The 16,807-nt window shown below is 35.9% G+C and overlaps 1 pseudogene; it reads right to left on the bottom strand.

The window, feature by feature from the left end:
- LOC150004722 (dynactin subunit 6 pseudogene) overlaps positions 1 to 15,802 on the bottom strand; it is a 198,311-nt pseudogene extending 182,509 nt beyond the window's left edge.
- Positions 15,803 to 16,807: the final 1,005 nt, after the last annotated feature.

Consider the following 16,807-nt stretch of genomic DNA (forward strand, 5'->3'; position numbering starts at 1 on the left):
ATACCTACCCTTCCAGCTCTTTAGGAAAAAGTAAGATAGTAGAGATAGTAGATATGAAAGTACTTGTAAATGTTGAGAGCATATATATAAGTATCTGGTAGAGCCCAGGAAGATTGCTTTTTGCAAGGAAGCAAGAAAACTCTGCAGAACAAACATCACAGGCTCAATTTTTTTTTTAAAGATTACTTTTTCCCTATGAGGATATAAAGCTTTATTCTTTCTTACCAAAATAATCTGTTTAAAGAGTTATTTTAGGTTCAGAATTTCAGATGTTCTCCATGTCTTTTTTATGCATCCAGCTCCTGACTTTAATTAAGGATGTTACAGTCAGCTCTTAACAAGCAATAAAACCTAGAGAATGAGCAGTTAGAGTTTATGAATAATGATCTCGTTAGGAGGAAGTAGTAACCAGCAGATCTGTCCAGAAGCTGTTTCCTCCTATTCCCTCCACCTTTCCTAGCTTTCTATCAGCTTCCAGGAGAGGCATGTGGCAAAGTTATCTGCCTGCTGTAATAGAAAATAAAATCTTCACTATTACCCCTGCCACCTCTCAAAATACTGGCAATAACCACAGCAACAACAATAACTAAGGCTGCTCTATGCTGAGTGTTATTGGAAATGCTTTTTCAAGAACAGTGCTGCTATAAACCAAACGTTTGTGTCTCTCTTAAAATTCACAGATTGAACCTAATCTGCATTGCGATGGTATTAGGACATGAGGCCTTCAGAACATGATTAAGTCATGACGGTGGAGCCTTCACAAATGGGATTAGTGCCCTTACAAAATAGACCCCAGGGAGATCCTTCACCCCTTCCTCCGTGTGAGGACATTGAGAAGACAGCCACCTGTGAATGAGACACTAAGTCTGCTGTCACTTTCACCTTGGATTTCCCAGTCTCCAGATCTGTGAGAAATAAAGTTCTGTTGTTTACAAGACACCAGTCTATGGTATTCTGTTAGCCTGAACTGACTAATAAGAAAAGGAATTTTTATCCTAGCATAATATTTTGGTAACCTCTAACTAAAATTTAACATTTCCTTCAATTATCAATGAAAACAACAGACCACACTGTGGGACTGAAAGTATCTGTAACTTTATAACCTATAAAATTGTTGATTTCTTTTGGTATCGCATTAGAGTTCTTGTAGATGCCTTGAAATATTATTTTCACTAACCACAACTTCAAAATCATGGTAGCTATTATACTCCTTACTAGCTCATTTATCTAATCACTAAAGAAGTATATAAAACTATATTTGTTTAAATATTTTTTTATAACCATGCTTTGATATAGCTGGTGTGCTTAGGAATCCTATGTAGTTTTATTTCATGCATTTTAAAATATCCTTCCTGAGAAGAGATCCATAGGCTTCACAGGCTACCCAGGAGTTCAAGGAATAGAAAAGACAAAGAACAGCTAGTGAGCACTGTTACTATCCATTTTCAAAGACTGGGAGACCGAGGGACAGAAATCCTAAGTAATCTACCCAAGGAGCTAGGTTAGAAAACCAGGTAGTATGCCCCCAGAGTTCATGCTGTTAACCAAGGCCCCGTGGCTACCTCTGAGATTCTAAGGAAGCTCCTCTTCTGGATTTCAGAGCGTCATGATCTCAACCAATCATCCATGCTTCACAGAGCAGCTTGCTGTGCTTTGTTAAACACTTAATTGTCTTGTTCTGACCTTTGCCTCTCCCTAAGCTCATCTCCTTCCTTTCTCTTCTCTCTTTTCTAGCCCTGCTGCTCTCGTTCTCCACCTCACAGCCTATCAACTTAGTCTTTCTTCTTGCTTGACTGCTCTTTCTCCCTACACTTCCTTCTCATCCTGTGACTACCACTTTTATATCACCACCTCACTGAGGGCTTTAGTGATTAATTTATCATGGTACATTTTCTCTGTTTTTCTCTATATAATTTACATATTAATCCTTTCTCTGTTCTGGGTATTATAAATATCTTCTCCCAGTGAGGGGCTTATCTTTTCACCTTTATAGAATCATTCAGTGACCAAAAATTTTACTTTTAATGAGGCAATTGATTAAGCTTTCTTTTGCTAGTTTGTGCTTTTTGTTTCTTGTTTTAAGAAATTGTATCTTACCTCCAAAATCACAGAGACAGACTTTTGTATTTTTTCCTAAATGTTTTTAAGTTTTACTTTTCACACTTAAGACCTTGATGTATCTAGAATTGAGTTGGATGAAAGCCATGAGGTAGAGATTCTATTTCTTTTTTTTTTTTTTCTGTATGGGTAACAAAGTGTCCTAACATCAATTGTGGAATGGTACATCTTTCCCCCACTGGTTTGACATGTACCTTTCCTTTCTGTGATCTGTTAGCCAGTGCCTGGGCAGTACTACACTGTCTACTTAACATAGATTATGACAAACCCTCTTTATTAATTTTTTTCTTAAGGCATATCTTGCCAACTCTTTCTTTTCTATGTAAATTTCTGAAACAGCCTGTTAAGTTCCATTAAAATAATACAAAAAAAAAAAATTCTGTTTTGAAGTTTTCATTAGAATTTCTTTATAATTAATTTGGGACAGATTGACATATTTAAACTATTGAATTTTTCTCTTCATAAGTAGGGATTAACTGCATCTATTTAGGTGATTTTAAGTCTTTTGATTTTTATTTTCTCATCAGCTCTTAACCATATTTCATTGTCTTTGTTTCTAAGATCAATAAATAATACTTAACTTTTTTGTTTATTGCTAGTACAGAGAAATGTGATTAAATATATATATAGTCCAGAAACTTGCTAAATTGTCATATTACACTTAACTAATTGTAATTAATTTATGTGTTTGCTTCCTATATAGATGTATATATATTTCATCTGCAGATGAGCATTTGGTTTCTTCCTTCCTAATATTTATACATTTATTTAATTTTCTTTATTGCATGAGCTAGAACCTCCAAAACAATGTTGAATAAAATAACAATAATTTCTTTTTTTATTCTGGTTTTAAAAGAAATGCTTTTTATCATTTTAATATTGAGTCTGCGATTTGGTTAAAGGTTTTTGTAGATACTGTTTTATTTTTAAATTCAGAAAGTTCCTTTCTATTCTTAATGTTTAGCATGAGTTTTTACCATAAATGTTTGTTAAATTTTATTTAATGTTTATTCTTTATCTGATAAATTTAATTTATTTTCTATGTTTTATTTATGTGGTAAATTAATAGATTTTTCAAGGCTGAACCAACCTTGCTTTCCTGAACTAATCCCCTCTCAGTTATGATGCATTCTCTTTTTTTGTGCAATGACATTCATTTGCTTAATTTTGCTTAGAATTTTGTGTTGATGATCCTCAGAGCATTTGGGTTATTTTCTTCTCTCATAATGTTTTGTCTAATTTTAGTGTCTGGATTTTACTAGCTTCGTAAAAATGAATTGTGATGTAGTTCTTCTTTTCTTCTTTTTGAAGAGATTCTGGATGATTGAATTTGTCAGTCCTTGAATGTTTAGTAGAACTTGCACGTAGGCCAAGTATTTTCTTACTGAGGAGACTTTTTAACTGCTAAATCAACATCTTTGATGATTTTAGGATGTGACAGTTTACGATATTTCCATAATCCTTCATTCTTCTCTATATCCACTAAAGAAAAAGTATTTCCTCACCTTTTAAATTTGGGCTAGTCTTGTGAATTTCTTAGCCAATAGAATACAGTTATTCCACTGGACCAGTACCCATCATAGAATTCAAGAGGCCTTTCACCCTTCTGCTGACCCTCTCAGAACCCTACCATTATCACATGAGCAAGTAGAGCCTAGCCTGCTGGAGGATGAGAGATCATCTGGAAGTCAGCCCAGTTGTCACAACAGAGGTCACAGCCAGCTGCCTGGAACATGTGTGAAGGAAAGTGTAACTTCCATCAGCATAGACACCCATCCAACCTGCAGCTGACCAAAGATATGTGAGTGAGTCTATCCAAGAGTACAAGAACAACCTAGCTGACCTGTGAACTTCTGAGCAATAATAAATATTAATTGTTTTAAGTTACTGAGTGGTAAGGTGGTTTGCTATGCAGCGATTGATAGGACCATTCATATTTTCTGTTTCTTGAATCAATTTGGGTAATTAATACTTTTCTAAGAATGTATCCATTTCACCTAAATTTTAAAAATTTATTGGCATAAAATTATTTATACTAGTCTCAATATTTTTATTTTTTGATGTACCTATCATTTTCTCCTTTTAAATCGTTTTGTTTCATCTCTTTTTACTTGATCAATTTTGTAAGAGGTTTGTCAATTATATCAGTTTAATAAACCAATAAATTTGTATCTGTGGAGATGATCTTTATTATCCACGTTTTTATTATTGTGCCACTCATTCTACTTTTTTGGCTCTTTTTGTTTTTTGTTTGTGGTGTTTTCTTTAAAATGAATGTTAGCCTTAATCTTTCTTATTTTAAAATATAATAATTTAAGGCTATAAATTTCCCTTGATGAACACTTCAGTTGCATTTCACAATTTTCACAATATAGTATTTTTATTATCACTCAGTTTGAATGTGCATTGTAATTTTATCTTTGACATATGAGCCATTGAGGAGTCGTCGGCAGCCGTCCGTCTCGAGAGACGATGGTGTAGCTTCTTAAGAGTCTATCTGCACCGCCGAGAATGGCTGTGCAGTCCGACTCGGGAGTGACATGGTAGTATCTGTCTCCTCCCGTGTTGAATCGACATCTTGCGATGACGCTGAAGCTACAGAGCCTGGGCAGGGTAATATGGAGGGTCTGCTGTTGCCCATGCAGCAGACCCCCCCTCTCTTCGCAGCTGAAGGATCCAAGGGAAAGACGGAGTCAATACAGCTTGGCTTCAGGTGCGCCGCAGGAGTTGCCGGTGTTGACTATAACGTCAAACCGCCTTAGGGACTCCGGCTCCGGATTTTCTGTCAGGGTTTACTCCCTTAGCCTTTCCCCTGAAGAGGTATGCCGCAAGGCAGCGGAGGTTTTTTGGAGTCAGAGTTTTCCTTCTCTGATGTACCCTGACTGGAAGATCGAACCAGCGACACTTAGCTCGCAGGCCGACGCTCAATCCACTGAGCCAAACCAGCCAGGGCGACAGTTATTGTAACATTACATTATCTGGTGTTTCCTTCCAATCCTTTTAATCAACAAAAACCTTGCCATGGCTTTTAATCTTAAAATCTTCAGAACTGAAGTGAGAGGAGAAACAATTGTTTAAAATATCAAGTTCATATTCTTTCTTCCACTAGCTTGTAAGTCTTAACAAGAGGAACAAACTGTCCAATTCTCTTAATAGGGATCATAATGCTTGAGTATGTTTTTAATATCTAAGTGAATGAGAGGTGTATTTATACTTCTGTTATTAATAACTTACTTTATTTTTATAGTTAGAGAATGCTGTAGCCGATTTATACTGACTCACAAGATGTGATTTTTAAAGATTGGAGAATATTGTAAACCTGTTGTTAAACTATTGATAGAGTGAAATCAGTTGTGGTAGAAATATTTATACCACAGAAATCTAGTAACATTATAAATCAGGGCTTTTTCTTTTCCAACAGGGGTAGTTTACCAGAATACCATTGTCTGTAATGATACCAGTTGCTTGAAATTTGCTGATAACTGCTTTATGCCCCAGTACATGGCCAAATTTTGTCTGTTGCATATATGCACAAAAAAAGTTTATTCCATTTGTTAGAAATAGTATTCTATGTGTCCAGTAGATTATTCTTGCTAGTTATGTTGTTTAAATCTTCTATATTATTTTTTAAATTTCCTTTATCTATTAAATCTTCTATTTCCTTTATCTGTCTTTATGAATTATTGATAAAGAAGTTTTTACTCACTATAGTAGGGGCTTGTTAATTTTCCTTTGTTTTTCTGAAGCTCTCACTTTAGATATTTTGAAGTTATATTTTTGGAAATACATGTTTAGAATTGTTCTATCTTTCTGATGAATTGAAACTTTTATCAAAATATAATCACCCTCTTATTTTCACTTTTTGATTATGTCTTTTGATTTATTTAGATTTATTTCTGCAGTTTTATTTTAATGTTTCTATTGACTGCATCTTATCTCAGAATGGGCAAGGCTTCCTAACTCCATAGTTTCCTCTTGGCTAGTTTGGAATTTTATATGTATTCTTGTTTCTCTTTATATTCATGATGACCTTGTTTCCTAATGTTTGTAGTGCTTTTGATTGTGAATGTTAATTTCTAGATACTCCCTGAGACCTGGTTTGAAATTTAGTTGTGTTTCTACACAGAGGATTTGAGATTTTTCCTTCTTCCAGCCACCTTAGAACCAACTAAAATTACACTTTTGGTTGGAGGTTGTTTGTTTATTTGTTTCTTTGTTTGTCAATAACATGGTTTGTTTGCTCTTACCATGGGTTTATGATAAGGAATCCTCAAGGGATTCTGTTATCCTTTATCTTCACCCAAAGGCAAGGTTGAGGTAGGCACTATACCCCCAGAGTCCTCCTCAAGGTCAGGGTTTGGTTTGGATTGGGTTTTTTTGTTGTTTGTTTGTTTTTGGTTCACTCACTAAGACTGTTGCCCTTTTTCTTCCTGGCATTATGTAGAGGGTCATCAGTCCAAACTTCTGCTAAATCTCCTGCTCTGCCTTTCGTCTCTGACACACGGTTAAATAAAATCTAGATTCAGGCTGCCAGAGATAAATGTACCCCAGGATAAATGACAGCCCCAGAGTTACCTCTTCCCTGATGATTCTTGCTTTCTGGTCATTTACAGGCTCCACAGAATTCCCTTACTCTCCGGTCCATTCAGCCATGGGGTTTTTTTTGTTTGTTTGTTTGTTTTTGTCTTTAGCGTTTTATTTAGCATTATCATTGTACTTTACTGAGTGGGATTACTGCAAACATCTAGGCCACCATATAGCCAAAAATTGAAATCCCTTCCTACTCTTCTCTTTCTCGAGCCCTCACTTATTTCCTTTGTAACACACAATTTATCATTATTTGTTTAATTGTTTATTTTTTGTCTTCCTCACTAAAGCATATCATCCATGAGGGTGGCAACCCTGTTCTCTTCTTTACCATTTAACTTCATCATGTAGCTAGCATTGCTAGGCTCTGAGCACATTTTTATTATATTTATATATGTATAATGAAAGTTCAGCAAGCCAGGGGACTAGTACATGATGATAAGGAGAAGGAAGGTTCTTGTAGAATGTATTTACTCCACACCTTGTATTTGAGGGGAAGGCAGAGAAGGCTACATGCAACTGATGCATTTAGTAGAAGCTGTGGAAGAAACAAAGTTCAGGCAATCTGCAGAATTGCCGAATGAAAGAAACCACCACAGGTTTCACCATAGAGTGAAGAAAAATGGTTTCACAGGCTGAAATTGTCTAAAAATACTTACTGTCTTTAAGCAATCTACAAACTGCTAATTTGAGGACCATGTTGAAAGTTTTTTCAGCTCATTTTGTCTTAATTTACATTTTTTAAAAGTTTGGTGTATTGATGGAGGTTAGGAAAGGGCTAGAGGCCCCAAGGAAATCATACACAAGTGTGAACAAAGAACTCACAATACTGTTCACACTTTGACCTCTTTATTCCTAGTTTCTGCTCCAACAGGTTTTATTTATCTTAAGATTAAAACAAATCATCAGTGGAAATATAGTTATTACTTTATGGTGAAATGCAAACATATAAGCCAGCGGCATCATTGGATTCTGTCACCTTTGAAAAATGATTCATTTTTTTGTGGGCTTTGTTTTTCACTCATGGGAAACCTGATAATATTTCAGAGCCTGAAATCCTTCCCTAAGCTAAAATAGCCTGTTGAAAGTAAATATAAACCAAGTGAAAGCTAGAAGAGCACAGTTTTTTTTTTTTAATTACAGTTTACATTCAATATTATTTTGTATTAGTTTCAGGTGTATAGCTTAGTGGTTAGACAATCTTATATTATATTTACATAGTGTTCCCCCTAATAGTTCTTATACCCACCTGGCACCATACATAATTATTACAATGTTATTGACTATATTACCTATGCTGTACTTTACATCCCCATGAGTATTTTGTAACTACCTATTTGTAGTTCTTAATCCCTTCACCTTTTTCACCCAGCCCTAAACCCCCTCCAATCTGGCAACCATATGTCTGCTCTCTGTATCTATAAGTCTGTTTCATTTTGTTTATGTGTTTATTTAGCTCTTCAGATTCCACATATAAGTGAAATCATATGGTATTTGTCTTTATCTGTCTGACTTATTTCAATTAACATAATACCCTCCATACTGTCACAAATGGTAAGATTTTATTCTTTTTTATAGCCATATAATATTCCATTGTATATATGTACCACCACTTGTTTATCACTTGTCTATTGATGAGCACTTGGGTTGCTTCCATAGCTTAGCTGTTATAGATAACACTGCAATGAACATAGGGATACATATATTTTTTAGAATTAGTATTTGGGATTCCTTCAGATACCCAGAAGTAGAATTGCTGGGTCATAAGGCAGTTCTATTTTTAATTTTTTGAGGAAACTTCATACTGTTTTCCATAATGGCTGCACCAATCTTCATTTCCACCAACAGTGCATAAGGGTTCCCTTTTCTCCACATCCTCATCAACTGATCTGATTTATCGATGATAGCCATTCTGACAGGTGTGAAGCAGTATCTCATCAGAGTTTTAATTTGCATTTCTCTGATGATTAGTGACACTGAGCATATTTTCATATGTCTATTGTCCATGTGTATGTACTCTTTGGGAAAGTGTTCAGGTCCTCTGCCCATTTTTAATCAGATTTTTTAAGGCTTATTGGTGTCAACTTCTATGAGTTCATTATAAATTTTAGCTATTAACTTAAACCTGGAAACATATCTAGTCATACTATTACAACAAGGAAAATAAATCATAATTGGATTTCACTGAGTCACAATTTACCCTGAAATTAGCTAATTGCATTACATTAGAGAAATCTAACACTCAGAAACACACTGATTAATGCATCTGCTCTAGACTCTCTGCCATTATTAATCAATTATAGAGCACCTCCACTGGGCCTTGGAATCCTTCTCAACATGGAACAGCAGGAAAAGAAGCATAAATGCCATTTCTGGTTCTCATTAAAAAAAAACATCACCACCATTTACCATATTGCAGGCCAAGGAAATATTTAACTCACCTTCTTTAGTGTAGATTCTGGACTTCATATTGGTTAACTTATACATGGTAGTTCACGGTTAATCTCAGAAGTTTGGTGCTACATGATTTCTATGTTTCTTTTTCACATAAATAATCTATTTTTATTTATTCTGTCTCTACCCTTCATAACATTTCTTTTTCTCTCTTTATGGGAGTTCAAAACTATATATATATGTACAAGTTTAAAATCAAGGAAATTTTTAAAGTATATTTTATTGATTATACTGCTACAATTGTCCCAATTTTTCCCCTTTGCCCCTGTCTGCCCAGTACCTCCTTCCCTCCAGCAAGCCCCCTTCTTTAGTTCATGTCCATGGGTCATATGTGTATGTTCTTTTGCTTCTCCCTTTTCTATACTATTCTTAATGTCCCAATCTATTTTGTTCCTAACAATTAAGCTTCTTGATCCCTGCACCATTTCCCCCATTCTCCCTCTTTCACCTCTCAACTGATAACACTCCAAATGATCCCCATATCTATGATTCTGTTCCTATTTTGATTGTTTGCTTAGTTTGTTTTGTTTTTGTTTTTATTTTTTAGATTCGGTTGTTGAGGGTTGTGAGTTTGTTGTCATTTTAATGTTCATAGTTTAGATCTTCCTCTTTTTCTGAAATAAGTCCCTTTAATATTTCATGTAAAAGGGCTTGGTGATGATGATGAATTCCTTTAGCTTAACCTTGTCTGGGAAGCATTTTATCTGCCCTTACATTCTAAATGATAGCTTTGCTGTATAGAGTAATCTCAGTTGTAGGTCCTTGCTTTTCATCACTGAATGCTTCTTGCCAGCCACTTGTTGCCTGCCCAGCTTCTTTTGACAAATCAGCTGATAGTCTAATAGGCACCCTTTGTAGGTAACTCTCTACTTTTCTCTAGCTGCTTTTGCGATTCTCTCTTTATCTTTAACCTTTGGCTTTTTAATAATGATATGTCTTGGTGTGGTCCTCCTTGGGTCTAATCTGTTTGGGACACTCTGTGTTTCCTGAACCTATATATCTATTTTCTTTACCAAATTAGGGAAGTTCTCTTTCATTATTTTTTCAGATAAGTTTCCAATTTCTTGTTCTTCCTCTTCTCCTTCTGGTACCCCTATGGTTTGGATATTGGCCTGTTTAAAGTTGTCCCAGAGGTTCCTAATCCTCTCCTCATTTTTTCAATTTCTGTTTCTTCTTTCTGTTCTGGGTGCATGTTTATTTCCTCCTTTTGTTGCAAATCATTGATTTGAATCCCAGTTTCCTTCCCTTCACTGTTGGTTCCCTGTATATTTTTCTTTATTTCACTTTATGTAAACTTCATTTCTTCTTTTATTTTTTTGCCATACTCTATGAGTTCTCTGAGCATCTTTATCACCACTGTTTTGAACTCTGTACCTGATAGATTGGCAATCTTCATTTTGTTTAGTTCTTTTTCTGGGTTCTGTTCTGTTTTTTCATTTGAGCCATATTTCTTTGCTTCCTCCATTTGGCAGTCTTTTTGTGTATGTTTCTGTGTATTAGGTAGAGATGCTTTGACTCCCTGTCCTAGTAGTGTGGCCTATGTAGCAAAGGAACCTATGAATTGTGTGGAGGTGGAGCCTTACATAATTGGCAGCGCAGAACCGCCTGCTTCACTACTTAGTGGTTCTGTTTGTAGTGGGCTTAGAGAGGGGACAATGCTGCTGCCTGGCTTGTGGCAATTTGCTTGGTACTCACCCCATTTCCAGTCACTTTACCCACTTCCCATATGTGATTGGCACCCTTCTAGTTGCTGCTCTGAGGTTTGCATACATTCTAAGACCATGTAGGCCCTTTAAGTGGCAAAAATCTGTCAGTTTCTTCTGCTACCCCCACCCCCACTGGTTTTTACAGAGAGAGGTAATGGGGGGTTATCTTCCTGCTGCTGGAATCCTGGGCTGTGTGGTCTGGTTTAGGGCTGGGATCGCTCACTCCCAACATATCCCTCCCAATTTTTATCCACCACACATGAATATGGGACTGTCCATTCCACTGCCGCCACCACCGCTTGTCTGAGCCACACAGCCTCTGTGCCCCATCTTTGCAACTCTGTCCCTCCTACCCATCTGGATGAATGTGGCATCTTTAAATCCTTGGTTGTTGGACCATACAGCTCGATTTTCTGATGGTTCTAGTTGTTATTTGTTTTTGAGATCTGGTTGTAATTCTTTGCATGGTTGTGTGAGGAGGTGAAGCGTGCCTACCTATGCCTCCATCTTGACAGGAAGTTAAGGACATTTCTAACAGCAGAGAAATGTGCAATCATATAAATGACATAAACTTATTCTCCATAAAATGAACTTCATGACTATGGCCTCTCCTGAAAAGGCTGTAAGGAGAAAATATCTGTACAGCAGCAGTAAAAATTGTGATTCAGCAAATGATTTTTCCACACTGAATAGATTTTCCATCAGATTTCATTGACCTTGAACACTGTGTTAGCAATTAATAATTAATGGTACTTATTACAGTAATGCCCCATTTAACTGACATTATCAGGGAATTAGATGCCCTAAATAAGTGAATTTGCCAGGTACTAAAACTTGCTTTCGTTGCACACACACACACACACACACACACACACACACACACACACACAAATCTTTATTATAACCATTTCTGGTGCTTATTTTTTTTAACGTGTGGCAATACTTCGTGACTTATTTACATTCACAGAAACGGAAACATTTTATTCATTGAGTAAATACTATTGAAGCTTATTATGGGCCAGGCAGTATGACTGCTGTGGGCAGTATAGCAAGGAATGAAAGAGACACAGAGCCTACCTTTATTAAACCTGTGTTGGAGAAGAGAGATTAACAAGGGATCACAATGAAGTGCTAAGAGAACTATAGACTATTGTGAACTACATTGAACTGAGTAGCAAAACAGTTGAATTCAAACTTGGCTGAGTTTTTCATAACTGTTTACATCCCCACTAAATGTCCTCTTACTGCTGTGTCTTGAGTTCTTATGATTGATCTTGGTCACTTTTCTTCTTCTTTAAAGTCAGCTCTAGTTTCTTGCTCCTTGCTAAGTGTGTGGTGCTGCTCCTAATTTGTTTTTTTTTGGGGGGGGGTTGTTTGTTTTATTTTTTGTTACATAATAATGGGTCTAAAGTGATTAAACTAAGTATGGCAAATACCTGGTGTATTACTTACTTATTGCTGCATAACAAATTAACCCAAAACTTACCAACTGAAAAGAGCTTACATTTATTATCATATAGTTTCTGTGGGGCAGAAATCCAGCATGTTTAGCTGGATCTTCTGTCTTAGGCTCTTTGACATGGCTGATGGACTGAGAGTCTCAATGACTAGCTTTTCTCATCAAAGCCAGCAAAAGAGCAACTGCTAGCAAGATGAAAGTCACCGTCTTCTGTAACCGAATCACAGAAGTGACAGTCTATCACCTTTGCTGCATTCTGTTGGTTCCAATCAAGTCACTAGGTCCTTTGCACACCCCAGGGGAAGAATTCCAGGAGGAAAATCATTGCAAGCCACTATGAAGTCTGCTTGCCCCACATACCAAGCCTATCATCATCTTTCAGAGCAAACGTCACTAATCATTCATGGTGCTTTTTCACACTGAGTCCAAAAAAGGCTTCAAAATCCTCGCTAGTGGAGGACTCCAAGAGGCATGCCTATTATGAATCAGTTGGTGAGATAAAGCTAGTTTGCCTTTTATTACTTAAGTAGTAACTGTTCCAAGTAATTGCTATGCGGGAAATATTTAGGTATAGAATCAGAACAGAAACAGGTGGCTCTAGTTGGAAACAGAGCTACAACATAGCCATCATTTGCCAAGTAAATGGGAAGGAAGCACAGCCTGTAACATAAATCAACTGATATATTTTCAGAGACAATATCTCATTGTAAGAATCAAGAAATGCATATCACAGCATGTAAGAGCCCATTTAAGATCAAGTCATATTTATAGTTGGACACACACTAGAAGAATCTGGCCCTAACCAGGACAGAGATTATTCCCTTGACTATATTTATCATCATTTTACTCAATAAAAAATACCAAAAATGGACATCAGACACCATGGCCTATTCTGTATCTCTACCTTATGCCTGTCTCAGATTTAGGGGGTTCCTGCTAATATCTATACCAGTGTTCCTCAACCTTTCTTCACCTACTCTCTCTTTGCATACATATAAAAATCTCATTACCTATCTGCGAAGAGAATCACTCACATATCTCCACATGTTTTATTACTATCATACAATGAGGACCTTCTCATTCTTAAGAAATCCTTTTGTGTTTGTTCGGACTCTTAAAGCCTTCATCTCTTTCCCAGGGCTCCTAGAAATATAGTGATCTTCAAACTGAGGGATCACAGTCCCTCCTCTCCCAGGATAATAATCTTTTTAATGTTTTACTCTAAAATAATTTCAAACTTTCAGAAAAAAAAATTAATAATAGTACAAGTTTCTGCATCCCCTTTTCCCAGATTGCTCACATTTCCCTATCACTCTCTCAGTTTTGTATAGATGCTTATGTTTGATTTCTTAAACCACACAAAAGAAACCTGCAGAGATGATACCCTGTTACTCCTTAGCATTCCAGTGTATATTCCTTACAACAAAGGGAACATAGCCAGGGTATAGCCACAACCATGCAACAATGATGGCTTCCAATCTTTTGCATTCCACTATTTATCCAAATAATGTCTTTTACAGGTCCAGATCCAACCTGGATCACAAACTGCATGTAGCTGTCAAATATCTTTACCTCCCTCCCATTTGGAACAGTCTCTCACTATTCCCTCACCTTCTGTGACTAACTGTTCTTGAAGAGTACAGAGCAGTTACTTTGAAGAACATTCCTGAATTTGGGTTTGTCTAAATGTTTCCCCAAGATTGGATTCAGGTTATGCTTTCAGGAGGAAATATCAGAGAAACAATGCTGTGTCTTTCTCAGTGCATCTGTAAGGACCCATTGCTCATATGTAGTATCTGTCAGTTTCTCTACTGTAAAGTTAACTTCTATGTGTTTTGTATTTAGTAATAATGAATGAGTAGTTAAGTCATCTTTACCAAGAGACACTTTGAGACTCTAGAACCATCCTGCTCTTCATCAGACTTTCCCCGACCAGTTCTAGTCTCCAATTATGATTCTAACTTACATCTGTTATTATTCTGGTAGTTGCCAGAGAGATTTTTAACGGAAACTTTGGCATGAATGGCTTTAAAGGAATAATATCCAGACTATCGACTCCTCTCCAGATGCTTTTAAAACTGTTTTCAGAGCATGCTGGTTCTCCCTCCAAGGCCTCCAAGGGACACCACCTGCAGGACACCACAAACAAAGTGAAGGGTGCCCTTAGAGTTGTACCATGGGCCCCAGTTGGTCACCTCTACCACTTCCCCTTTCACAGCTGTCGTTTTGCCCTTTAACCAAAGAAAGACCCACTTCTCACCCACCTGAATCTTACTGTGGTGCATTCCACTGGATAAAACAAAAATCCAGGACTCCGGACAAAGGACTGATTCAAAACCTAGCGGTTAGTGTTGAGAAAGTGAATTATTCTGATGATCGGGTTACAAATTCTTTTCAATTCTTTGCTTTCAACAAAACTGAAGAAGGATCTGATGGAGATGGTAGATCATTAAAAATAATTTTTGATGATAGATCACTGTACGATTTTTGGTAAACAAGTTGGAAAAAATTATAAAGTATTGAGTGATATTGCTATGACAAAATTCTCTCTATTTCTATCTACTTATATGAACAAAGTTTTTTAGTTCTTAAAATTATGATTTAAAGAAAAGAAGGGGAGTAAAATTTATGCTGAACCCTATCTCATTTGGACAAGAAATAGGAGTTAATAAGAGGGGAAAGTCTCATCCATTTAAGACATATACTTTCAATAGAATTTTACTTCTCATGTTTCATTATTATTTACCAAAATTTATATAAGTATTTGTTGTTTTGAGCAATTAAGTACAAATAAAAATAACTGATAACTCAACACATAAGAAATCGTTTAACTTTTAATACCAAATTTACAAAAAATATTAAAGAGTTTGAAGTTTAACTTTGTATAGAATCTTGATCCAGAAAAATGTGAAAGAGTGATCAATAAAAAGCCTTTCAAGCATTAAAATATATCACATTGTAGTAAACTCTGTGCAGGAAGTGTCATGGAAACAGGAAAAGGAGAAATGCATCAAATCTCTTGATATTTGCTTCTCCTGGTTAAATTTCAAAGAATGAATAAAACCATTTATATTTCGCAGCATCAATATTTTAACCAGTATTAGAAATTGCACAACTATTTAACATCATGATAAAATATCTTAGTCCTCAGTTTTAAAATATGAGGGATAAATGATTTTTTAGACCCTTTCAGGGCCACATGAGCAACAGTATTTGAAGAACATTGCAAAGATATTTTTCCCTCTGAATGTACTACTCACAGCATCTCTCCAGGACTTCACCTCTTGCTTTCTAAGACACACTTTTTGCTTCCCATTCAGAGTCTGTCTCTACCTTGTTTTATGAGTCCCCCACATCTATCACACCCTATTTAAATCCCTTACCCACAGCGGGGATGCACCCTCAAGTCAAAGACCAGCTTGCTATTGGCAGCAAAGGCATCCAGATAATCTTTATAGATTCTCAAATTAAAGATCATCCTAGCGGTATTGTATTTATTATACTCATTCCTTAGAACTCATGGCCTCTCTCTGAGTATAGTTAAGATCTCTTGTCCAAAGAGGAAAAATTTGCCCTCGTGACAAGTACCCCTCCTTGTTATGATTCTGATTGAGGACCCTCTTTCTCAGGATATGCACACCATATCAGAACCACTAAACTGTGGGTAATGAACGATAGAGAGTAAGCAGGAAGCGGAAAGTCAATAGCGATGTCTACATTGTAGGATGCTTGATAAAATGCAGATTCCCAGGCCTTGCCAATTAGATCATCTAATTTGGTGTGTAGGATAAGCCCCAATATTCCAAGCACAGCACCACCCAGGGAATTTTGTTGAGTTTTTTCCTTGTACCATACCTCTAGGATCACTGCCTCAGAGTATGGTCTTTGATCCTAATTCAGGCATCTCGAATCCATTCTTTTGTGTCTATCCAGAAACTCAATATTCCAAAGAGTTAAAATGGATTAGTAAATCAGTCAAGGGTAAATGAACTGTTAATGTATATTTTTATTTTTATAGTTTATTCCAGCCTGATTATTTACATCAAATGACCTTGTATTTTATATTTAAAATATTATTTTGATTGGAAACATAATCAAGCATATAGATGATATTAAGAATTATTTACATTTAATTAAATTTTAGAATATTCACGCTCCAAAAAATAAATGCTAGTAAAAGAAATATAAATTATAAACACATTTTAATTGATCCTTTCCAATTAACTATAAAAGTATCATGTAATAATAAAATAATAATATTGATAAAGCCTATGATGGGAGTGTGGAAAAATATGGGGTTATGACCCTGGGTCTATTTTTCTACATATTTCATATGACCATACCTATAAATAATATCTTAAAAGTCTATACACTTTTAGTCAATAGTATACTTTAATAAATCTACTTAAAGGAAATTCAACTACAGAGCCTAATTTATTCATTGTAAAATTGTCTGTTAGTTGTAGAACAATAATAGCAATAA

The sequence above is a fragment of the Furipterus horrens genome, unplaced genomic scaffold, assembly GCF_987537825.1.
Source record: "Furipterus horrens unplaced genomic scaffold, mFurHor1.1.pri manual_scaffold_7, whole genome shotgun sequence".
Classification (NCBI taxonomy): Eukaryota; Metazoa; Chordata; class Mammalia; order Chiroptera; family Furipteridae; genus Furipterus; species Furipterus horrens.